The sequence below is a fragment of the Salmo salar genome, unplaced genomic scaffold (genome assembly GCF_965601325.2).
Source record: "Salmo salar unplaced genomic scaffold, fSalSal1 ptg000306l, whole genome shotgun sequence".
In the NCBI taxonomy this organism is placed as follows: domain Eukaryota; kingdom Metazoa; phylum Chordata; class Actinopteri; order Salmoniformes; family Salmonidae; genus Salmo; species Salmo salar.
Window position 1 is genome coordinate 2,123,129 of NW_027675347.1, and position 25,511 is coordinate 2,148,639.

The 25,511-nt window shown below is 42.2% G+C and overlaps 1 long non-coding RNA gene across 1 annotated transcript; it reads right to left on the minus strand.

Moving 5' to 3' along the window:
- Nucleotides 1-868: 868 nt before the first annotated feature.
- Nucleotides 869-2,306, minus strand: LOC145875699 (uncharacterized). The gene is made up of 3 exons (XR_014391300.1): nt 2,161-2,306; nt 1,884-1,930; nt 869-1,488 (listed from the first exon to the last, which is right to left on the minus strand). It is a non-coding gene; the product is annotated as an uncharacterized LOC145875699 (long non-coding RNA).
- Nucleotides 2,307-25,511: the final 23,205 nt, after the last annotated feature.

Sequence of the window (25,511 nt, forward strand, 5' to 3'; positions counted from 1 at the left end):
TATGTTGTGAGAATGTTACTTTAACGTCGACTCATAACGTCACACTATAACTTCATGGGAGTCTTGTGAAAAGACTGCATGTTGTTTTGGGTGGATTGAGTGACGTCTTCATCAACATTTTGCAGAATATTCCGGTAATATTTTCACCTCTTGTCGGCTGCAGACATTCATAAGGAGTTCCAGTAGTTTATTTGCCATTTGCAGGTATTAAAAGTAATACATACATTGTAATTCCTTGTTGGATCTCTCTCACATACAGGACAGTACGTACCAGAGGAGGCTGCTGAGGGGAGGACGGCTCATAATAATGTCTGGAACAGAGTGAATGAAATGGAACACATGGAAACCACGTGTTTGATACCATTCCACTTATTCCACTCCAGCCATTACAAGCCTGTCCTCCCTAAATAAGGTCCCACCAACCTCCTGTGGTACAAACACAAACAGTAAAATATATCATGAAATCACACTGTGTGTGTGCGTGTGTCAGAGTGTGTGTCGTTTGTGTGTGTGAATGTGTGTGTGTGTGTGTGTGTGTGTGTCCAGTGTGTGTGTGTGTATGTGTGTGTCCAGTGTGTGTGTGTGTGTGTCCAGTGTGTGTGTGTGTGTGTCCAGTGTGTGTGTGTGTGTGTGTGTGTGTGTGTCCAGTGTGTGTGTGTGTTCGATGTGTGTGTGTGTGTGTTCGATGTGTGTGTGTGTGTGTTCGATGTGTGTGTGTCCAGTGTGTGTGTGTGTGTCCAGTGTGTGTGTGTGTGTCCAGTGTGTGTGTGTGTGTGTGTTTGTGTGTGTGTCCAGTGTGTGTGTGTGTCAGTGTGTGTGTGTCCAGTGTGTGTGTGTGTGTGTGTGTCAGTGTGTGTGTGTGTGTGTGTGTGTGTGTGTGTGTGTGTGTGTGTGTGTGTGTGTGTGTGTGTGTGTGTGTGTGTGTGTGTGTGTGTGTGTGTGTGTGTGTGTCCAGTTATTATTTCAGGGACACTGAAGAGCCAACATAATGAACCCTAAATCCTGGATAGAGGGGCTCAGTGAATGTGGAGGTGAATGTGATCAGGTGGGTCAGTGTGTCAGAGGAGGCTCTATAGAAGGACAGAGTGCCGGTTGACCAGTCCAGATACACTCCTACTCTGTGGGAGCTGGAGGAGGGGACGTCTATGGTAGTGGGATGATTATTATGCCTGGCAGAGTATCTGTTGTCAGAGCAGAACAGACACCAGGACTTGTCATTGAATCCAAGATAACAGTCATCACCACTTCCTCTCCTGCTGATTCCTTTATATGTCACTCCTATACCAGCCGCTCTCCCACTCCACTCTACCTCCCAGTAACAGCGCCCAGTCAGACCCTCTCTACACAGCACCTGTTTAAGGTCCTCAAATCTCTCTGGGTGATCAGGATACGGCTGCTCCTCTCTCCTACATGTCACCTTTCTGTTCTCCTCAGACAGAGAGAGGCGTCTGTTTACTGTGTTTAGGTCCAGTGTGAGATCACAGACATCTGATGGATGAAACCAGACACAATATTAGAAATCATCATCATTCACATTAGAATGTTAACTCACTTTTCACTAATTCATTTAATGTAGATGTTTCTAGGTATCAAAAGGAGAAGTTAAGGTAACTTGAGACTTGTTGAGTGATCATATGTTATACTGTATGGTAATATAAAACACACTTAATTACATTAATTACACACACACACACACACACACACACACACACACACACACACTGTCATATCAACTCTTTGTAAACGTTGGTGTCCCTGATTTGTGCTTCTGTAGAACTACAGCTGATATTCAATATGACCAAGTCAGTAATGATGGTGGTCTTTGACTTAACTTGAATTAAGACTTATTCTTAGTCATATTCTTCACAGCAGTCAACACTCACATTTTCTAAGTCCAGGTTTCATTCTGTTCTCTCCACCATGTTCCACACTGTAGCGGTAAGCAGAAAAACAGACAGTCATTGAGGGATACACCTGAACTCACACACACACACACACACACACACACACACACACACACACACACACACACACACACACACACACACACACACACACACACACACACCTTTGTCCAAGTGGTGGTAAGAATGTTTGTCTTAACTAGCCTGAAAAGTCCAACATGTCTGATATGAACATTGACATAAATCCTCTACATACTTGAGTTTCTCCAGTCTGCAGTGTGGATCCTCCAGTCCAGCAGAGAGCAGTCTGACTCCTGAGTCTCCTGGGTGATTGTAGCTCAGGTCCAGCTCTCTCAGGTGTGAGGGGTTTGACCTCAGAGCTGAGGCCAGAGAAGCACAGCCTTCCTCTGTGACTAGACAGCCTGACAGCCTGCAAAGAGTCAAATCATATTAAAACCACACTGCTATTCTTTGGTGGTGAAAATAGTAGCAGTATATTTCTTCAACATATGAAACCTTCCATATCTATTCTTAAATTAATGTATCATATTCTAAATTACAAATGATCAAAGTATTGCCTGCAGATAGAAACATGTATAGTACAAATATTTGAGTAGACTGACCAGACCAGTTTAAAAGCAGTATCAGTCAAAAGACAGACAGTGAGGTATCAGATATAGATTGTATTGAGTATACAGTCCACACCATATCTATTTTGACAGTGAAGATAACATTTTAAATGTGGGTCACCTTTTATATGAGGATATTTTCATACATATCTGTTTCACCATTTAGAAAAATGAAAGCACTTTATGTGTCTAGTCCACCCATTTGAAGAAGTCATAAGTATTCTGACCAATTCATTTATAGTGTATTAAAATAGTCAAAAGATTAGTGTTTGGTTGTAAACTAGTTGGTTGATTTTGCAGTTTGTTTTGCCCAATAATAAAATGTTGGATGATGACTGGATTAATCTTCTGTCTAAGTGAGTAGATAACATGTTTCTAAACACTACTACATGAATCCTGATGATAACATGATTGATACAAATCATGAATGAATCATGAATAATAATGAGTGAGAAAGTTAGAGGCTACAACAAAACATGCTAACCTCTCACCATTACCAATAACAGAGGCTACAACAAAACATGCTAACCTCTCACCATTACCAATAACAGAGGCTACAACAAAACATGCTAACCTCTCACCATTACCAATAACAGAGGCTACAACAAAACATGCTAACCTCTCACCATTACCAATAACAGAGGCTACAACAAAACATGCTAACCTCTCACCATTACCAATAACAGAGGCTACAACAAAACATGCTAACCTCTCACCATTACCAATAACAGAGGCTACAACAAAACATGCTAACCTCTCACCATTACCAATAACAGAGGCTACAACAAAACATGCTAACCTCTCACCATTACCAATAACAGAGGCTACAACAAAACATGCTAACCTCTCACCATTACTAATAACAGAGGCTCATTCCTCATTATTCACAATTCATTCCTGATTATTCATATTAATAGTAGCATCCACATGAATGTAGAGGTGTTCAGAAACATTCACTGTCCAAACACATATGGTGTGGACTATACTGTGTGCCTGGTGAACACATGTGGATCTGGTGAACAGTTATCACTTGTTGACCAACTACAGGAATACTGACCTCAGAGTCTCCAGTTTACAGTGGGGATTCCCCAGTCCAGCAGAGAGCAGCTCCACTCCTGAATCCTTCAGGTCATTGTTACTCAGGTCCAGCTCTCTCAGGTGTGAGGGGTTTGACTTCAGAGCTGAGACCAGAGGAGCACAGCCTTCCTCTGTGACTAGACAGCCTGACAGCCTGCAAAGAGATCATCATGACTTCACAAACACACTGTTAATTTAACACCAGTAGAGTAGAAGGACAACGGTAGATGCATTTGGTTCATATTCTCAAACAACATATAGATTTACCTTCCGTCTCCTGGAATTGTATGGTCATATTGTTATACTAGATTGAATATCTGATTCAATATGTTATGCAATATAATATTATATACATATTGTAATACATATAATATTTCTTCCTGATGATTACTTCTTATATGGCATTTTATTTACTCACAGAACAGCTCTGGAGGCTTTGACCACTGGCAGCAGCCTCAGAAGACCTTCCTCTGATCTGGAGTATTTCTTCAGGTCAAACACATCCAGCTCCTTTTCTGAAGTCAGCAACACAAAGACCAGAGCTGACCACTGTGCAGGTGACAGGTTGGGTTTTGAGAGACTTCCTGAGCTCAGGTAGCTTTGGATCTCCTCCACTAGAGAATGGTCATTCAGTTCATTCAGACAGTGGAACAGATTGATGCTCCTCTCTGGAGAGGGATTCTCCCTGATCTTCTCTTTGATGTACTTGACTGTCTCTTCATGGCTCTGTGAGCTGATTCTTGTCTTTGTCAGTAGACCTCGTAAGTGCTTCTGATTGGACTCCAGTGAGAGGCCCAGAAGGAAGCGGAGGAAAAGGTCCAGGTTTCCTGTCTCACTTCGTAAGGCTTTATCCACAGCACTCGTGTAGAAAGTAACTTCAGGTTCGTCTTTTGTTTTCGGTTTGTCCATTAGATTCTCATTGTTGTTGATGAATGAGAGGAACACATATACAGCAGCCAGAAACTCCTGAATGCTCAGATGCACGAAGCAGTACACCTTGTCTTGGTACAGCCCACATTCCTCTTTAAAGAGCTGTGTGCACAATCCTGAGTACACTGAGGCTTCATTGACATCAATGCCAGCCTCCTTCAGGTCTTCTTCATAGAAAATCAGATTGCCGTTCACAAGCTGTTGAAAAGCCAGTTTTCCCAGTGACAGAATGCTCTCTTTATTCCAGTGTGGATCTGTCTCTTCTTTCCCAAGATACTTTTCATTCTTCTGTTTGGTATGAAATACCACAAGGTGTGTGTACATCTCAGTCAGAGTCTTGGGCATCTCTTCTCTCTTATGTTTCAGCATGTGTTCGAGGACTGTTGCAGAAATCCAACAGAAGACTGGAATGTGGCACATGATGTGGAGGCTCCTTGATGTCTTTATGTGTGAGATGATTCTGCTGGCCAGGTCCTCATCCCTGAATCTCTTCCTGAAGAGATTCCTCGTACCTCTGTCACCTGGTCAACACACTCTGAAGGGATCCTATTGGCTGCTGCAGGTCGGGTAGTTATCCAGAGGAGAGCAGAGGGAAGCAGATTTCCCTTGATGAGATTTGTCAGCAGAACATCCACTGAGGTTGTCTCTGTGACGTCCCAACAGATCTTGTTCTTCTGGAAGTCTAGGGGCAGTCGGCACTCATCCAGACCATCAAAGATGAACAGAACTTTGTACTTGTTGTAGATGGAGATTCCTGATTGTTTGGTTTCCATTGAGAAGTGATTAAGAAGTTCAATGAAAGTGTGTTTGTCCCCTTTCATCAAATTCAGCTCCCGGAAAGGGAATGAAAATACAAATTGGACATCCTGATTTGCTTTTCCTTCAGCCCAGTCCAGAATGAACTTCTGCACAGAGACTGTTTTTCCAATGCCAGCGACTCCCTTTGTCAGCACAGTTCTGATAAGTTTGTCTTGTCCAGTTAAGGGTTTGAAGATGTCGTTACATTTGATTGCAGTCTCTGGTCTTGCTTGTTTCCTGGTTGTTGTCTCAATCTGTCTCAGCTCATGTTCATTATTGACCTCTCCTGTTCCACCCTCTGTGATGTAGAGCTCTGTGTAGATCTTATTGAGAAGTGTTGGGTTTCCTTGTTTAGCGATCCCCTCAAATACACATTGAAACTTCTTCTTTAGATTAGATTTGAGTTCACGTTGGCAAATCACAGCAAGCTCATCTGAATCTAGAAATAACACAGAGATTCTTATTGTTACGTCTAGTTTTAATGCCGACTGTATTGAAGGACTGTTATAAAGTTTTAAATTATAATATTTTTTTCTCTTAACTGACTGTATAAATGTGTAAATGTTTTCATAATGCATTACAGACTGGTGTGACTGATAATGTAATTATTGGTATTATTGATGGTATTATTAATGTTGTCTCTCTCTCTCTCTCTCTCTCTAAATTAATCACCACAACACATCCCTTCTGCTACTTGATAAGGTCACTAGGTGTTGTGTTAAGGCTGCTACAATATCATTGAGTTACACAGCTACTTTAGCTGTACTTTAGCTACAGCTTTTAAATGTTATAAAACAGCATTCAACATGAGGCAGACAGATCTTACATTTCTCCAGTGTGTCAGCAAGCTCCTTCTGGTTCATTTTCCTCAGGACGTGCAGTGTGATCTTCAGAACCCCCTCTCTGGCACTGCTCTCCTGCTTCTCATCTTCAGCATCCACCACTTCCTCATCCTGCTTCTGACTCTCAAAGCCTTCTGGGAGTTCTGGACTAAGAATCTTCTTGAACATCTTCAGCTCGTTCTTCACAAATGTCATCATTTTCTCTTCAAGCAACTAAAATAAATCATGTAAATAAGTTAAGCAAGAGAAGAAATGCTTTGTCATTAACACAATAATGAATAATTGACAGATCAACTTTACTTGAGGTAAACAAAAACAAATGTTCATAACAGGATCACATACACTGAATATAGAGTCCAGGTCTGTTTGATGACTCTGGGAAGACTGACCACTGAGAATCTCTGACTCTGATCTCTCCTGTTGGTTTCTGTGGACAAAACATGAGATTACATCTCCTCATCCAGGGAGTACACACACACACACACACACACACACACACACACACACACACACACACACACACACACACACACACACACACACACACACACACACACACACACACACACACACACACACACACACACACACACACACACACACACACACGAAGGGAATGTTGTGTTTGTTTAACATTATTTTAGGACTATGAAAATGGACTAAAGGATTAGCCTATGGATTATGAAAACAACCAAAAGAAATGTGAAAATGGGAGAGGAGAAATGACTAGAGACAGTGTTGTTTAACTCACTGACCATGACCCATGAGTTCTTCTTACCTTTGTTCAGTAGAAAAGTATCCCTCTCTAAACTCTATAGGTAGATTCATAGACTTGTCACTCTTCATGGACACACAGCTGGGAACAGGGGAGGCTGGTCTCTCCTGCTTGATTGGTCTTCAACACAACAGAGACGAACATTACATCTCTCATCTACTCTGATCTCAGATGGGGAAACATAAGAAGAGTTCCAAAACGCAACATATCACTTTACAGAAATGAGCTTTTATTGTTTAAAGAAATTATGAAAGAGATTGGTGTGTTGTTTCACTATCTAATCATGGCATGGTGTCTCTCAGGAGTTAAAAGACTCAGGTCAGGGAGAGTTGGAGAGGCAGGTTTATGGTTCCCCCCTAGACTCTCAGGAGTTAACACACTCAGGTCAGGGAGAGATGGAGAGGCAGGTTTATGGTTCCCCCCCTAGACTCTCAGGAGTTAACACACTCAGGTCAGGGAGAGTTGGAGAGGCAGGTTTATGGTTCCCCCTTGACGATCAGGCTCTGGTTGTGGGGGATGTTCAGCTTGGGGTTGTGAGGAGCTGATAACAGTCACCCGCATGGATTTCGTAAAAGAGCTGTTTCCCGAAACCATCAATAACATTACACTTGGAAAATGCTTGTGATCTAACACCTGCCTCTGACCACTCGTAGAACAGCTGAGTAATCTACCTCCTGTCTCAGTCCACTAGAACAGCTGAGTAAACTACCTCCTGCCTCAGACCACTAGAACAGATGAGTAAACTACCTCCTGTCTCAGACCACTAGAACAGCTGAGTAATCTACCTCCTCCCTCAGACCACTAGAACAGCTGAGTAATCTACCTCCTGTCTCAGACCACTAGAACAGCTGAGTAATCTACCTCCTGTTTCAGACCACTAGAACAGCTGAGTAATCTACCTCCTGTTTCAGACCACTAGAACAGCTGAGTAATCTACCTCCTGTCTCAGACCACTAGAACAGCTGAGTAATCTACCTCTTGTCTCAGACCACTAGAACAGCTGAGTAATCTACCTCCTGTCTCAGACCACTAGAACAGCTGAGTAATCTACCTCCTGCCTCAGACCACTAGAACAGCTGAGTAATCTACCTCCTCCCTCAGACCACTAGAACAGCTGAGTAATCTACCTCCTCCCTCAGACCACTAGAACAGCTGAGTAATCTACCTCCTGTCTCAGACCACTAGAATAGCTGAGTAATCTACATCCTGCCTCAGACCACTAGAACAGCTGAGTAATCTACCTCCTCCCTCAGACCACTAGAATAGCTGAGTAATCTACCTCCTGTCTCAGAAAACTAGAATAGCTGAGTAATCTACCTCCTGTCTCAGACCACTAGAACAGCTGAGTAATCTACCTCCTCCCTCAGACCACTAGAACAGCTGAGTAATCTACCTCCTGTCTCAGACAACTAGAACAGCTGAGTAATCTACCTCCTCCCTCAGACCACTAGAACAGCTGAGTAATCTACCTCCTGCCTCAGACCACTAGAACAGCTGAGTAATCTACCTCCTGTCTCAGACCACTAGAACAGCTGAGTAATCTACCTCCTGTCTCAGACCACTAGAACAGCTGAGTAATCTACCTCCTGTCTCAGACCACTAGAACAGCTGAGTAATCTACCTCCTGTTTCAGACCACTAGAACAGCTGAGTAATCTACCTCCTCCCTCAGACCACTAGAACAGCTGAGTAATCTACCTCCTGTCTCAGACCACTAGAACAGCTGAGTAATCTACCTCCTGTCTCAGACCACTAGAACAGCTGAGTAATCTACCTCCTGTCTCAGACCACTAGAACAGCTGAGTAATCTACATCCTGCCTCAGACCACTAGAACAGCTGAGTAATCTACGTCCTGTCTCAGACCACTAGAACAGCTGAGTAATCTACCTCCTGTCTCAGACCACTAGAACAGCTGAGTAATCTACCTCCTCCCTCAGACCACTAGAACAGCTGAGTAATCTACCTCCTGTCTCAGACCACTAGAACAGCTGAGTAATCTACCTCCTCCCTCAGACCACTAGAACAGCTGAGTAATCTACCTCCTGTCTCAGACCACTAGAACAGCTGAGTAATCTACCTCCTCCCTCAGACCACTAGAACAGCTGAGTAATCTACCTCCTCCCTCAGACCACTAGAACAGCTGAGTGCGTCATTAGATGCTTTTTTTGCCCTTCCACTTGACTTTATACACAGAAGATCTCTGCTAAACATAGAATCATATAGTTTATCCATCTCTCTGTGACAGCAGATGAATTCAGAACAAAGTTGACTACAAATACGAAGTTGCCAATGTCTTTGCATTTGATTCAATCAAGGGACGTCTGCAGATTTGCTTCAAATGAAACTGAGATGACTGCATTAAAATATAAACAGTAGTCTTTAGGCCTATTTCAATCATATTGTTCAATATATTGAGTAATATTTTGATACTTGTAGGCTACTGTCTGAAATATGTCTCAATATATTTCATGATGTGTATCCAAACATGAACACAATGATGTGCCAAATCTGTGATTTAGTGCGTTTTTATTGGGTAAGCATTAGACTAAGCCTCCCCAATACTTGCAGCCATAGGTGCTAATAGAAGCTGATCCTGGGTCAGTATTGTGACATAACTATAATGTTAAGGAAATATCTGAATGGAGAAAACTGATCCGAGAGCAGCGCTCCCTTTCTTTCCATCCTATCAGTATTGATACATGCTCCACCAGACGTGATACCTTGTAGTGCTGCTGATCCAGTTTCTACTGGTCTGACTGAGGATATGAACTCTGACCTGTCCACCAGACGTGATACCTTGTAGTGCTGCTGATCCAGTTTCTACTGGTCTGCCTGAGGATATGAACTCTGACCTGTCGACCAACCATGATACCTTGTAGTGCTGCTGATCCAGTTTCTACTGGTCTGACTGAGGATATGAACTCTGACCTGTCCACCAGACGTGATACCTTGTAGTGCTGCTGATCCAGTTTCTACTGGTCTGCCTGAGGATATGAACTCTGACCTGTCCACCAGACGTGATACCTTGTAGTGCTGCTGATCCAGTTCCTGCTGGTCTGACTGAGGATATGAACTCTGACCTGTCCACCAGACGTGATACCTTGTAGTGCTGCTGATCCAGTTTCTGCTAGTCTGCCTGAGGATATGAACTCTGACCTGTTCACCAGACGTGATACCTTGTAGTGCTGCTGATCCAGTTTCTGCTGGTCTGACTGAGGATATGAACTCTGACCTGTCCACCAGACGTGATACCTTGTAGTGCTGCTGATCCAGTTTCTGCTGGTCTGACTGCGGGTATGGAGCTCTGCCATGTCCACCAGACTTGCTACGTTGACCTTATACCTTGTAAATAAAAAAAAGGAAATAGTAACACAAAATAACAATAATTACGCTATAAGGAGTACCAGTACTGAGTCAATGTGCAGGGGTACCAGGTAGTTGAGGTAATAATGAGACTATAAGGAGTACCAGTACTGAGTCAATGTGCAGGGGTACCAGGTAGTTGAGGTAATAATGAGACTATAAGGAGTACCAGTACTGAGTCAATATGCAGGGGTACCAGGTAGTTGAGGTAATAATGAGACTATAAGGAGTACCAGTACTGAGTCAATGTGCAGGGGTACCAGGTAGTTGAGGTAATAATGAGGCTATAAGGATTACCAGTACTGAGTCAATGTGCAGGGGTACCAGGTAGTTGAGGTAATAATGAGACTATAAGGAGTACCAGTACTGAGTCAATGTGCAGGGGTACCAGGTAGTTGAGGTAATAATGAGGCTATAAGGATTACCAGTACTGAGTCAATGTGCAGGGGTACCAGGTAGTTGAGGTAATAATGAGACTATAAGGAGTACCAGTACTGAGTCAATGTGCAGGGGTACCAGGTAGTTGAGGTAATAATGAGACTATAAGGAGTACCAGTACTGAGTCAATGTGCAGGGGTACCAGGTAGTTGAGGTAATAATGAGGCTATAAGGAGTACCAGTACTGAGTCAATGTGCAGGGGTACCAGGTAGTTGAGGTAATAATGAGGCTATAAGAATTACCAGTACTGAGTCAATGTGCAGGGGTACCAGGTAGTTGAGGTAATAATGAGGCTATAAGGAGTACCAGTACTGAGTCAATGTGCAGGGGTACCAGGTAGTTGAGGTAATAATGAGGCTATAAGGAGTACCAGTACTGAGTCAATGTGCAGGGGTACCAGGTAGTTGAGGTAATAATGAGACTATAAGGAGTACCAGTACTGAGTCAATGTGCAGGGGTACCAGGTAGTTGAGCTAATAATGAGACTATAAGGAGTACCAGTACTGAGTCAATTTGCAGGGGTACCAGGTAGTTGAGGTAATAATGAGACTATAAGGAGTACCAGTACTGAGTCAATGTGCAGGGGTACCAGGTAATTGAGGTAATATGTACATGTAGGTAAGGGTAAAAGTGACTAGGCAATCAGGATAGAGATTACATCTCCTCATCCAGGGAGAGCACACACACACACACACACACACACACACACACACACACACACACACACACACACACACACACACACAGGGAGGGAACGTTGTGTTTGTTTAATATTGTTTTAGGACTATGAAAATGGACAAAAGGATTAGCCTGTGGATTATGAAAACAACCAAAAGAAATGTGAAAATGGGAGAGGAGAAATGACTAGAGACAGTGTTGTTTAACTCACTGACCATGACCCATGAGTTCTTCTTACCTTTGTTCAGTAGAAAAGTCTCCCTCTCTAAACTCTTCAGGTTGACCCATAGACCAGTCACTCTTCATGGACACACAGCTGGGTACAGGGGAGGCTGGTCTCTCCTGCTTGATTGGTCTTCAACACAACAGAGACAAACATTACATCTCTCATCTACTCTGATCTCAGATGGGAAACATAAGAAGAGTTCCAAAACGCAACATATCACTTTACAGAAATGAGCTTTTATTGTTTAAAGAAATTATGTATTAATTATTACATCTCTCACAGACAAGGATTTGTTTAAAATCTATCACTTGATGGTTTCATTTCAGAGAGACAAAAATCATGTTTTTTTATGCAAAATGCTCTAAATCTCCCTCACTCTCAAATGTGACCGACCGGCTCAATTTGGTAATTAACTAAATAACTACATATATAGTGATTTTGGTTTATGTCAGTTTAATTGTTTGTTATGGTATAAGTTGTTATTTTATGATTGTAAGTGATAAAATTAACTAGTAATTCTTAGTAATTACTACTTTAGTAAGGAATAACACATTTTTTCAGCACTACTGCAGTTGCTAAATAATTCCAATAGATGGGAACATAAGACCACAATGACATTTCAGAATATTAGTTTAGTTTTCTCCCTGGATACACCACCACTCCCCACGCTTCCTGCAGAACCCCTGCAGTACCTCCGCAGACCCCGGATTGAGAACCCCTGATTTAGCAGATGCTCTTATCCAGAGAGATTTACATTAAGTGCATTCACCTTAAGATAGCTATTTATTTAGGAAATAAACTTAATAAATTATTCATAATATTGTTATCTCACCTCTTAGCTTTGGTGTCATGTCCCCCAGAGAGATGCATTTTAGAGGCAGGGCCCCCCTCCTCTCTCTCCCCAGAGAGACTCATTTTAGAGGCAGGGCCCCCCTCCTCTCTCTCCCCAGAGAGACTCATTTTAGAGGCAGGGCCCCCCTCCTCTCTCTCCCCAGAGAGACTCATTTTAGAGGCAGGGCCGCCCTCCTCTCTCTCCCCAGAGAGACTCATTTTAGAGCACTGGCCCCTGTAAACAGAGATCCAGCATGTTGGTTGTGGTTAACACAGTGACAACTAAACAGAGATCCAGCATGTTGGTTGTGGTTAACACAGTGACAACTAATTATTGAATGTAAATTGTTCTCATTTATTCATTATCTCTTAGAAATAAAACATTTCCTAACAGACATATCCAAACAGTCAGGTGATTTAATGCATCACATGAACATGTAATCATGACTGATATTTGCCACCTCATCTCCATGTTTAGTGTCAGTAATAACAATAATAATAATAATAATAATAATAACAATAATAATAACAATAATAATAATAATAATAATAATAACAATAACAATAATAATAATAATAATAATAACAATAATAACAATAATAATAATAATAATAATAATAATAATAACAATAATATAATGTGTCACTCTTCGTTAAGGCAGGGGTTCCCAGATGTGCTTGGTGACCCACCAACGGAGGTGTTTTTTGAGTTGGGTTGAACGGTGAAAACCAAACCATCTGACATGGATAATCCTGTGTTCTGATGCTCTAACATTATAACAACATCAGTGGGGGCCTAATTGTCTAGCTTTTATTCAGCTGATTGAAAATTATCAAAGATGATATGCTATAATTGAAAAAGTCCATTATCTTTTCTACATACTTTCTATTTGGTTTTAGTCGTTTAATAAGTTAATACTGAAAATATTTGTTTTTGGCAATGTCATCCCTCGACCCACCTGTACCCCTGCCGTGATCCACAAGTGGTCCTGACAGAGTTCACATAGGCTACCAGTAGCAGGACTCATCACCTTCAAGTCAGTTTCATTCTAAATAACTGAGCATGTAGCGATATTATCTAAACATTTCCTACAGAGACCATCAGGTCATCATCAATATAAAGGATATTATCTAAACATTTCCTACAGAGACCATCAGGTCATCATCAATATAAAGGATATTATCTAAACATTACCTACAGAGACCATCAGGTCATCATCAATATAAAGGATATTATCTAAACATTTCCTACAGAGACCATCAGGTCATCATCAATATAAAGGATATTATCTAAACATTTCCTACAGAGACCATCAGGTCATCATCAATATAAAGGATATTATCTAAACATTACCTACAGAGACCATCAGGTCATCATCAATATAAAGGATCATATCTCAAGCCTGCTCTCTCTATTGAATGTTTGACGACTTAACTTCATAATAATTAGCCTAGACTTACCAGAGTCTGTCTGTCTTTCCTTCAAATCAACACATTTATCCGACTTCTAATTGTACTGAGAAATATGTGCCACAGTTTCTACAGCCATTTTGTAACTGCGTGGGCTACAAACTTATTTATAATTTCATGTGAGGAAATCACATATTTTCTGACGCTCTTGCAGAGGAAGTAGTCTATATTACAAACTTCAAAATCCTTTTTATATTCATCTCAAATACACTACAAGTTTTAAATTCCCTACATGGCAGGAAAGTTCTCATGCAAAAGGTTATACAGTTCAGATCCTGTACAGAGTTTGTCTTTGGTTTCGGGAAGGCTGAAAGATAACATTGAAATCCCCCCAAGTATTGCAAACAGGATGTTAACTTAGTCACAAGGTTGCGCTAACTACAGCAGTGTTGCAAAATCCTTTACACCCCACTCTTCCCCATCAGTCTTAAGAATAAAACATGTGGTTTAATGTAGATACATTTAGATACAACAGAAACAACACGTGGTATTCTCAACTTCTCTTTTAACAGAACAGAGACATTTCAGAGGAAAGGCTGGTGGGAAGTGTTATAGGAGGACGGGTTCATTTTTATGGCTGAAATGGAATAAATAAATGAATTCCATTTATTCCATTCCAGTCTTTACACTGAGCCTGTCCTCATATTGCTCCTCCACCAGCCTCCTCTGGTTTGTATGTGAAAGTATGCAGGTATTCATGTTGTTGTGGAGGGAAATTATATTTAAACAAAATACTTTTAAAAGGTATAATGCAGCCGTAAAAATAAAATAAAATCAGACAGTAGAATCAGACCTGCTCCCTGACTTTTAACACTAGAATCAGTCCTATATGATAATATCAGTTTTTACCTTTATTTAACTAGGCAAATCAGTTGAGAAAAAATTCTTATTTTCAATGACGGCCTACGAACAGTGGGTTAACTGCCTTGTTCAGGGGCAGAACGACAGATTTTTACCTTCTCAGCTCAGGGATTCGATCCAGCAACCTTTCAAGTACTGGCTCAACACTCTAACCAGTTGGCTACCTGCCGCCTCTACACTCTAACCACTAGACTACCTGCCACCTCTACACTCTAACCACTAGGCTACCTGCCACCTCTACACTCTAACCACTAGGCTACCTGCCACCTCTACACTCTAACCACTAGGCTACCTGCCGCCACTCCACTCTAACCACTAGGCTACCTGCCGCCCCTCCACTCTAACCACTAGGCTACCTGCCGCCCCTCCACTCTAACCACTAGGCTACCTGCCGCCCCTCCACTCTAACCACTAGGCTACCTGCCACCTCTACACTCTAACCACTAGGCTACCTGCCGTCCCTCCACTCTAACCACTAGGCTACCTGCCGCCCCTCCACTCTAACCACTAGGCTACCTGCCGCCCCTCCACTCTAACCACTAGGCTACCTGCCGTCCCTCCACTCTAACCACTAGGCTACCTGCTGCCTCCACACTCTAACCACTAGGCTACCTGCCGCCTCTCCACTCTAACCACTAGGCTACCTGCCGCCTCTCCACTCTAACCACTAGGCTACCTGCCGCCTCTACACTCTAACCACTAGGCTTCCTGCCGCCCCTCCACTCTAACCACTAGGCTACCTGCCGCCTCTACACTCTAACCACTAGGCTACCTGCCGCCCCTCCACTCTAACCACTAGGCTACCTGCCACCCCTCCACTCTAACCACTAGGCTCCCTGCCCCCCCTCCACTCTAACCACTAGGCTACCTGCCGCCTCTACACTCTAACCACTAGGCTACCTGCCGCCTCTACACTCTAACCACTAGGCTACCTGTCGTCCCCAAATGAGGCCTAACTGAATGATAAGAAGGATGAAGGGGTTGATTTAATCTAGAAAGACAATAGTGTAATGATGAGTTTGTGTTATGCCTATTTATCAGCAGCAAATCATTTGACCACACCCCCTTGTGGGTTAATAATATTCTCTTTTATGTTTTACTTTCCACAAATAAACTGTTGTGGGTCTGTTTTATTGACTGTAACTCGAACACTAATCACATGTATTGTAAGGAAATGAACACATGCTATGAGTTACAGTAGGCCTTTAGAGTGATGTAAAACATGTCCTGGACTCTGTCCAAGTTGATGAGCGGGAAACAAACAATAGCAGTCAACCTTCACAGCCGGCCCATCGACACTACTCCTAAACTATACCACAACTAATTTCACACATGATAAGAGTTATCCTGATCAGCTGGCCCATCGACACTACTCCTAAACTATACCACAACTAATTTCACACATGATAAGAGTTATCCTGATCAGCTGGCCCATCGACACTACTCCTAAACTGTACCACAACTAATTTCACACATGATAAGAGTTATCCTGATCAGCTGGCCCATCGACACTACTCCTAAACTATACCACAACTAATTTCACACATGATAAGAGTTATCCTGATCAGCTGGCCCATCGACACTACTCCTAAACTGTACCAAAACTAATTTCACACATGATAAGAGTTATCCTGATCAGCTGGCCCATCGACACTACTCCTAAACTATACCAAAACTAATTTCACACATGATAAGAGTTATCCTGTTCAGCTGGCACATCGACACTACTCCTAAACTGTACCAAAACTAATTTCACACATGATAAGAGTTATCCTGATCAGCTGGCCCATCGACACTACTCCTAAACTATACCAAAACTAATTTCACACATGATAAGAGTTATCCTGATCAGCTGGCCCATCGACACTACTCCTAAACTGTACCAAAACTAATTTCACACATGATAAGAGTTATCCTGATCAGCTGGCCCATCGACACTACTCCTAAACTGTACCAAAACTAATTTCACACATGATAAGAGTTATCCTGATCAGCTGGCCCATCGACACTACTCCTAAACTGTACCAAAATTAATTTCACACATGATAAGAGTTATCCTGATCAGCTGGCCCATCGATACTACTCCTAAACTATACCAAAACTAATTTCACACATGATAAGAGTTATCCTGATCAGCTGGCCCATCGACACTACTCCTAAACTATACCAAAACTAATTTCACACATGATAAGAGTTATCCTGATCAGCCGGCCCATCGACACTACTCCTAAACTGTACCACAACTAATTTCACACATGATAAGAGTTATCCTGATCAGCTGGCCCATCGACACTACTCCTAAACTATACCAAAACTAATTTCACACATGATAAGAGTTATCCTGATCAGCTGGCCCATCGACACTACTCCTAAACTATACCAAAACTAATTTCACACATGATAAGAGTTATCCTGATCAGCTGGCCCATCGATACTACTCCTAAACTGTACCAAAACTAATTTCACACATGATAAGAGTTATCCTGATCAGCTGGCCCATCGACACTACTCCTAAACTGTACCAAAACTAATTTCACACATGATAAGAGTTATCCTGATCAGCTGGCCCATCGACACTACTCCTAAACTATACCACAACTAATTTCACACATGATAAGAGTTATCCTGATCAGCTGGCCCATCGACACTACTCCTAAACTGTACCAAAACTAATTTCACACATGATAAGAGTTATCCTGATCAGCTGGCCCATCGACACTACTCCTAAACTGTACCACAACTAATTTCACACATGATAAGAGTTATCCTGATCAGCTGGCCCATCGACACTACTCCTAAACTATACCAAAACTAATTTCACACATGATAAGTTATCCTGATCAGCTGGACCATCGACCCGCTGTGTTTTGGTCCCCCTTTTTCGATGTATGTGACAAAATGAGCATCTATTTACCAAATCCTCCTTCAGAGTCATGTGCAGGTAAAATACTTTTATTTCTATATAATACTGTATCTGAAAGAGCAGATTCTGCAGGTAAAACATTGTGATTTCTATATAATACTGTATCTGAAAGAGCAGATTCTGCAGGTAAAACATTGTGATTTCTATATAGTACTGTATCTGAAAGAGCAGATTCTGCAGGTAACACATTGTGATTTCTATATAGTACTGTATCTGAGAGAGCATATTCTGCAGGTTAAACATTGTGATTTCTATATAGTACTGTATCTGAAAGAGCAGATTCTGCAGGTTAAACATTGTGATTTCTATATAATACTGTATCTGAAAGAGCATATTCTGCAGGTTAAACATTGTGATTTCTATATAGTACTGTATCTGAAAGAGCAGATTCTGCAGGTAAAACATTGTGTTTCTATATAATACTGTATCTGAAAGAGCATATTCTGCAGGTTAAACATTGTGATTTCTATATAGTACTGTATCTGAAAGAGCAGATTCTGCAGGTTAAACATTGTGATTTCTATATAGTACTGTATCTGAAAGAGCAGATTCTGCAGTTTCCTTGACACTTACCTTTATCAAATAACTCTCAACATTCAAGAGGTGCAGCTTTATTTCCAAAGTTCAATTTTTCTTCAACAATATCCGTGTTGTCCATGTTTTAATCACATGACCACTCCAGCAGCAGCATTGATCTGGCAACTAAGCAAAAACTATTAACATAATCAAATTAAAATCTGCTATTCTGTCGTCAATGGATGAACGGCCAATAGAAACCAGATAGAAACTGATAGTGGTGCATGTGACCTCAGTTCTGGTTAGCCGCAGATGTCGAAACCAACTTGCTCAAGGTCTTTCCATGTCTGGGGAAAGATGAAACCAGGCCAGCGGGTGACTGTCTGAGACTGTCTGAGACTGTGGTTTTGAGTCACGTGGAGCCTTACATGGGCAAATGCAGAAATGTGACCATGGACAGCTTCTTCACATCAATTTCCATCAGACAAGTTGATTGCGAAGAAGACTAGCCTGCTATGAACAGTGAACACACAAAGAAGACTAGCCTGCTATGAACAGAGAACACACAAAGAAGACTAGCCTGCTATGAACAGTGAACACACAAAGAAGACTAGCCTGCTATGAACAGTGAACACACAAAGAAGACTAGCCTGCTATGAACAGTGAACACACAAAGAAGACTAGCCTGCTATGAACAGTGAACACACAAAGAAGACTAGCCAGACACCAACTAGTATCCCCTTTATGATCTATCCAGGTCATTACAGTATATACAGTATCTCTACCATATACAGACACCAACTAGTATCCCCTTTATGATCTATCCAGGTCATTACAGTATATACAGTATCTCTACCATATACAGACACCAACTAGTATCCCCTTTATGATCTAGCCAGGTCATTACAGTATATACAGTATCTCTACCATATACAGACACCAACTAGTATCCCCTTTATGATCTAGCCAGGTCATTACAGTATATACAGTATCTCTACCATATACAAACACCAACTAGTATCCCCTTTATGATCTAGCCAGGTCATTACAGTATATACAGTATCTCTACCATATACAGACACCAACTAGTATCCCCTTTATGATCTAGCCAGGTCATTACAGTATATACAGTATCTCTACCATATACAGACACCAACTAGTATCCCCTTTATGATCTAGCCAGGTCATTACAGTATATACAGTATCTCTACCATATACAGACACCAACTAGTATCCCCTTTATGATCTAGCCAGGTCATTACAGTATATACAGTATCTCTACCATATACAGACACCAACTAGTATCCCCTTTATGATCTAGCCAGGTCATTACAGTATATACAGTATCTCTACCATATACAGACACCAACTAGTATCCCCTTTATGATCTAGCCAGGTCATTACAGTATATACAGTATCTCTACCATATACAGACACCAACTAGTATCCCCTTTATGATCTAGCCAGGTCATTACAGTATATACAGTATCTCTACCATATACAGACAGCAACTAGTATCCCCTTTATGATCTAGCCAGGTCATTACAGTATATACAGTATCTCTACCATATACAGACACCAACTACTATCCCCTTTATGATCTAGCCAGGCCATTACAGTATATACAGTATCTCTACCATCTGCCAGACACCAACTAGTATCCCATTTATGATCTAGCCAGGTCATTACAGTATATACAGTATCTCTACCATATACAGACACCAACTAGTATCCCCTTTATGATCTAGCCAGGTCATTACAGTATATACAGTATCTCTACCATATACAGACACCAACTAGTATCCCCTTTATGATCTAGCCAGGTCATTACAGTATATACAGTATATCTACCATATACAGACAGCAACTAGTATCCCCTTTATGATCTAGCCAGGTCATTACAGTATATACAGTATCTCTACCATATACAGACAGCCTTCCATCTGACAGACACCAATTAGTATCCCCTTTATTATGTTACATTCATATTAGATGGCAAGACTCTGTAAAATGAGGCACTTGCTGCTGGACTGTTGCAGTGTTCTACAATGTGCTCGACATGGCTGCTATCAACACGTGTTGTACAAGCAATGCCTTGTCAAGACAGTCAGCAGGAGAGATTTCATGATGGATCTGGCATGTGAGCTTTGTGAGAACCACATGAACGCAGAGAAAGAAGCTACAGTCACCAAGCAGGAAGCAGGTCCTGTTCTCTCTCTTCCCCCAGGCACCACATCTCCCTCGGGGGAGAAAGAAGCTACATTCACCAAGCAGGAAGCAGGTCCTGTTCTCCCTCTTCCCCCAGACACCACATCTCCCTCGGGGGAGAAAGAAGCTACAGTCACCAAGCAGGAAGCAGGTCCTGTTCTCCCTTTTCCCCCAGGCACCACATCTCCCTCGGGGGAGAAAGAAGCTACAGTCACCAAGCAGGCAGCAGGTCCTGTTCTCCCTTTTCCCCCAGGCACCACATCTCCCTCGGGGGAGAAAGAAGCTACAGTCACCAAGCAGGCAGCAGGTCCTGTTCTCCCTTTCCCCCAGGCACCACATCTCCCTCGGGGGAGAAAGAAGCTACAGTCACCAAGCAGGCAGCAGGTCCTGTTCTCCCTTTTCCCCCAGGCACCACATCTCCCTCGGGGGAGAAAGAAGCTACAGTCACCAAGCAGGAAGCAGGTCCTGTTCTCCCTTTTCCCCCAGGCACCACATCTCCCTCGGGGGAGAAAGAAGCTACAGTCACCAAGCAGGAAGCAGGTCCTGTTCTCACTCTTCCCCCAGGCACCACATCTCCCTCGGGGGAGAAAGAAGCTACAGTCACCAAGCAGGCAGCAGGTCCTGCTCTCCCTTTTCCCCCAGGCACCACATCTCCCTCGGGGGAGAAAAGAAGACACAATGTCAAGTCGGCAGGTGCCCACCGAACAAGGCCAATGAAAACCGATTAGATTTGTTTGTGGACGCGAAGCATAAAGAGAAGATGGGATTGATTCACGTGTAAAGGCGCGGTACAGTGTCTGATACAATCAACAAATTATTGTTTTAATATCTTGTCATCAATATATTTCCACAAATATTTATTTATGAAATTCATCTTTTACAATTGTTCCCTGGTGCTTTTGATTAGGAATACAGCAAATCGTTTCACCAGCGGACCTGGCTGGTTTTATTATTATTATAGATTTTTTTGTTTCTAATTTGTCAAAAGAAACTGTAAATTGACTTTATTAATTACTATAACTCTATTACTAATCAAATCTACAAATACAATTGATCAAATGGATTACGCTGTAGTGTTTTATTGTCAAGGAAATAGGCTGTAGGACAATTTTATTTTCTACTTTGTAGAATTAACAATTGTTGTTATTTTATTTATATATTTCCACTAATATTTCTTCATGTAATTTATCCTTTACAATAGTTTATACACTATGTATCAAGTGTTTATTTAACAAACCATGTTTTCACACCTTGCACCTTGCTGGTTGATATGCATCTGATGCTTATGCTAATGTGGACGCCTGGCAACTTTCTCTAGCGGGGACGTATATGCTGGTAGACCAGGTGGTTCTAGTGTTAAGGACTGGTAGATGGGTGTTCTGATAGGCTGATAGACCAGGTGGTTCTAGTGTTAAGGACTGGTAGATGGGTGTTCTGATAGGCTGATAGACCAGGTGGTTCTAGTGTTAAGGACTGGTAGATGGGTGTTCTGATAGGCTGATAGACCAGGTGGTTCTAGTGTTAAGGACTGGTAGATGGGTGTTCTGATAGGCTGATAGACCAGGTGGTTCTAGTGTTAAGGACTGGTAGATGGGTGTTCTGATAGGCTGAAAGACCAGGTGGTTCTAGTGTTAAGGACTGGTAGATGGGTGTTCTGATAGGCTGATAGACCAGGTGGTTCTAGTGTTAAGGACTGGTAGATGGGTGTTCTGATAGGCTGAAAGACCAGGTGGTTCTAGTGTAAGGACTGGTAGATGGGTGTTCTGATAGGCTGATAGACCAGGTGGTTCTAGTGTTAATTAAGGACTGGTAGATGGGTGTTCTGATAGGCTGATAGACCAGGTGGTTCTAGTGATAAGGACTGGTAGATGGGTGTTCTGATAGGCTGAAAGACCAGGTGGTTCTAGTGTTAATTAAGTACTGGTAGATGGGTGTTCTGATAGACCAGGTGGTTCTAGTGTTAACCTGTTAGGGCTAGGGGGCAGTATTGACACGGCTGGATAAAAAACATACCCTATTTAATCTGGTTACCACTCCTACCTAGTAACTAGAATATGCATATACTTATTACATATGGATAGAAAACACCCTAAATTTTCTAAAACTGTTTGAATGGTGTCTGTGAGTATAACAGAACTCAAATGGCAGGTCAAAACCTGAGATTCCTTTACAGGAAGTGGCCTGTCTGACCATTTCTTGAACTTCTTTTCCATCTCTATCATTTACTAAGGATCTCTGCTCTAACGTGACACTTCCCACGTCGTCCATAGGCGCTCAGAGCCCGGGAAAAAACAGAATGTCGTCATTCCAGCCCCAGGCTGAAACACATTATCGCCTTTCTCAAGTGGCCGATCAAGGGACACTGGGCTTATGCGCGTGACCCGACCGCCCCCGCCTTTGGGATTTTTTCCTCTGTTTGCCGAAAAGGAGATTCCCTGTCGGAATATTATCGCTTTTCTACGAGAAAAATGTCGTAAAAATTGATTTTAAACAGCGGTTGACATGCTTCGAAGTACGGTAATGGAATATTTAGAATTTTATTGTCACGAATTGCGCCATGCGCGCGACACTTCTTTACTATTTCGGATAGTGTCTGGAACGCACGAACAAAACGCCGCTATTCGGATATAACGATGGATTATTTTGGACCAAACCAACATTTGTTATTGAAGTAGCAGTCCTGGGTGTGCATTCTGACGAAGACAACAAAAGGTAATCAAACTTTTATAATAGTAAATATGATTATGGTGAGTGCTAAACTTGCCGGGTGTCTAAATAGCGAGCCCGTGATGCCTGGGCTATGTACTTAGAATATTGCAAAATGTGCTTTCACCAAAAAGCTATTTTAAAATCGGACATATCGAGTGCATAGAGGAGGTCTGTATCTATAATTCTTAAAATAATTGTTATGCTTTTTGTGAACGTTTATCGTGAGTAATTTAGTAAAATGTTAGCGAATTCCCCGTATGCTAGTTCTGAACGTCACATGCTAATGTAAAAAGCTGGTTTTTGATATAAATATGAACTTGATTGAACAAAACATGCATGTATTGTATAACATAATGTCCTAGGGTTGTCATCTGATGAAGATCATCAAAGGTGAGTGCTGCATTTAGCTGTCTTCTGGGTTTTGGTGACATTATATGCTGGCTTGAAAAATGGGTGTCTGATTATTTCTGGCTTGGTACTCTGCTGACATAATCTAATGTTTTGCTTTCGTTGTAAAGCCTTTTTGAAATCGGACAGTGTGGTTAGATTAACGAGAGTCTTGTCTTTAAATAGCTGTAAAATAGTCATATGTTTGAGAAATTGAAGTAATAGGATTTTTAAGGTTTTGAAAATCGCGCCACAGGCTGCCATTGGCTGTTACATAGGCTGATAGACCAGGTGGTTCTAGTGTTAAGGACTGGTAGATGGGTGTTCTGATAGGCTGATAGACCAGGTGGTTCTAGTGTTAATTAAGGACTGGTAGATGGGTGTTGACCATTCACTCATGCTGACCGGCTCCAGTACTTTGTTCTTGACTAAAGCCTCCAAGTCAGCCTAGACTTTTGGTCTGATAGCAGAAGCTACAGGTCCTGCTTTCAGAACCTTTGGTTTGCTGTCTGGCTTAATGCCAAGCTTCCCTGTGATGTCGTTCATACAACCCTGCTGTCCATTAAATCTGTCTGTTTCTTTAAGATGGCAGGTAGGTCTGTGTCTCCACGTGTCATTGTCTGCACTGATGGCCAGTCCAGTGTGATTTTCTCCAACTATGAACATCCCAGTAGTGACGCATAGTCTCCTTTCAGGAGGTAGAGTGGCAGCTTTCAGTTTGTCTGTATACCTGAACTGTGACATCAGTGATGTCTCTCAAGGTGACAGATTCACCTGTGTAAGTCTTTAACACGAGGTGCGCTGGTTGAAGTGGAAGGTGTTTCAGTGTGATTTCCTGGTCTGATGAGTCACTCACCTCAGTGTTCTCTTACTCAACAGTGTGAACATGTTTCTTGTTTCCCGTTTTGCATTTTCTGTTCTCTTTTTGTTTCTAGAGGATTTGTCAAGTGTGTATTTTTTTACCACAGGCTGGACAATCCATGTCCTTACACCAGCATGTAGAATCCTGACATCCCTTTATACCACAGGCTGGACAATCCATGTCCTTACACCAGCATGTAGAATCCTGACATCCCTTTATACCACAGGCTGGACAATCCATGTCCTTACACCAGCATGTAGAATCCTGACATCCCTTTATACCACAGGCTGGGCAATCCATGTCCTTACACCAACATGTAGAATCCTGACATCCCTTTATACCACAGGCTGGACAATCCATGTCCTTACACCAGCATGTAGAATCCTGACATCCCTTTATACCACAGGCTGGACAATCCATGTCCTTACACCAGCATGTAGAATCCTGACATCCCTTTATACCACAGGCTGGACAATCCATGTCCTTACACCAACATGTAGAATCCTGACATCCCTTTATACCACAGGCTGGACAATCCATGTCCTTACACCAGCATGTAGAATCCTGACATCCCTTTATACCACAGGCTGGACAATCCATGTCCTTACACCAGCATGTAGAATCCTGACATCCCTTTATACCACAGGCTGGACAATCCATGTCCTTACACCAGCATGTAGAATCCTGACATCCCTTTATACCACAGGCTGGACAATCCATGTCCTTACACCAGCATGTAGAATCCTGACATCCCTTTATACCACAGGCTGGGCAATCCATGTCCTTACACCAGCATGTAGAATCCTGACATCCCTTTATACCACAGGCTGGGCAATCCATGTCCTTACACCAGCATGTAGAATCCTGACATCCCTTTATACCACAGGCTGGACAATCCATGTCCTTACACCAGCATGTAGAATCCTGACATCCCTTTATACCACAGGCTGGACAATCCATGTCCTTACACCAGCATGTAGAATCCTGACATCCCTTTATACCACAGGCTGGACAATCCATGTCCTTACACCAGCATGTAGAATCCTGACATCCCTTTATACCACAGGCTGGACAATCCATGTC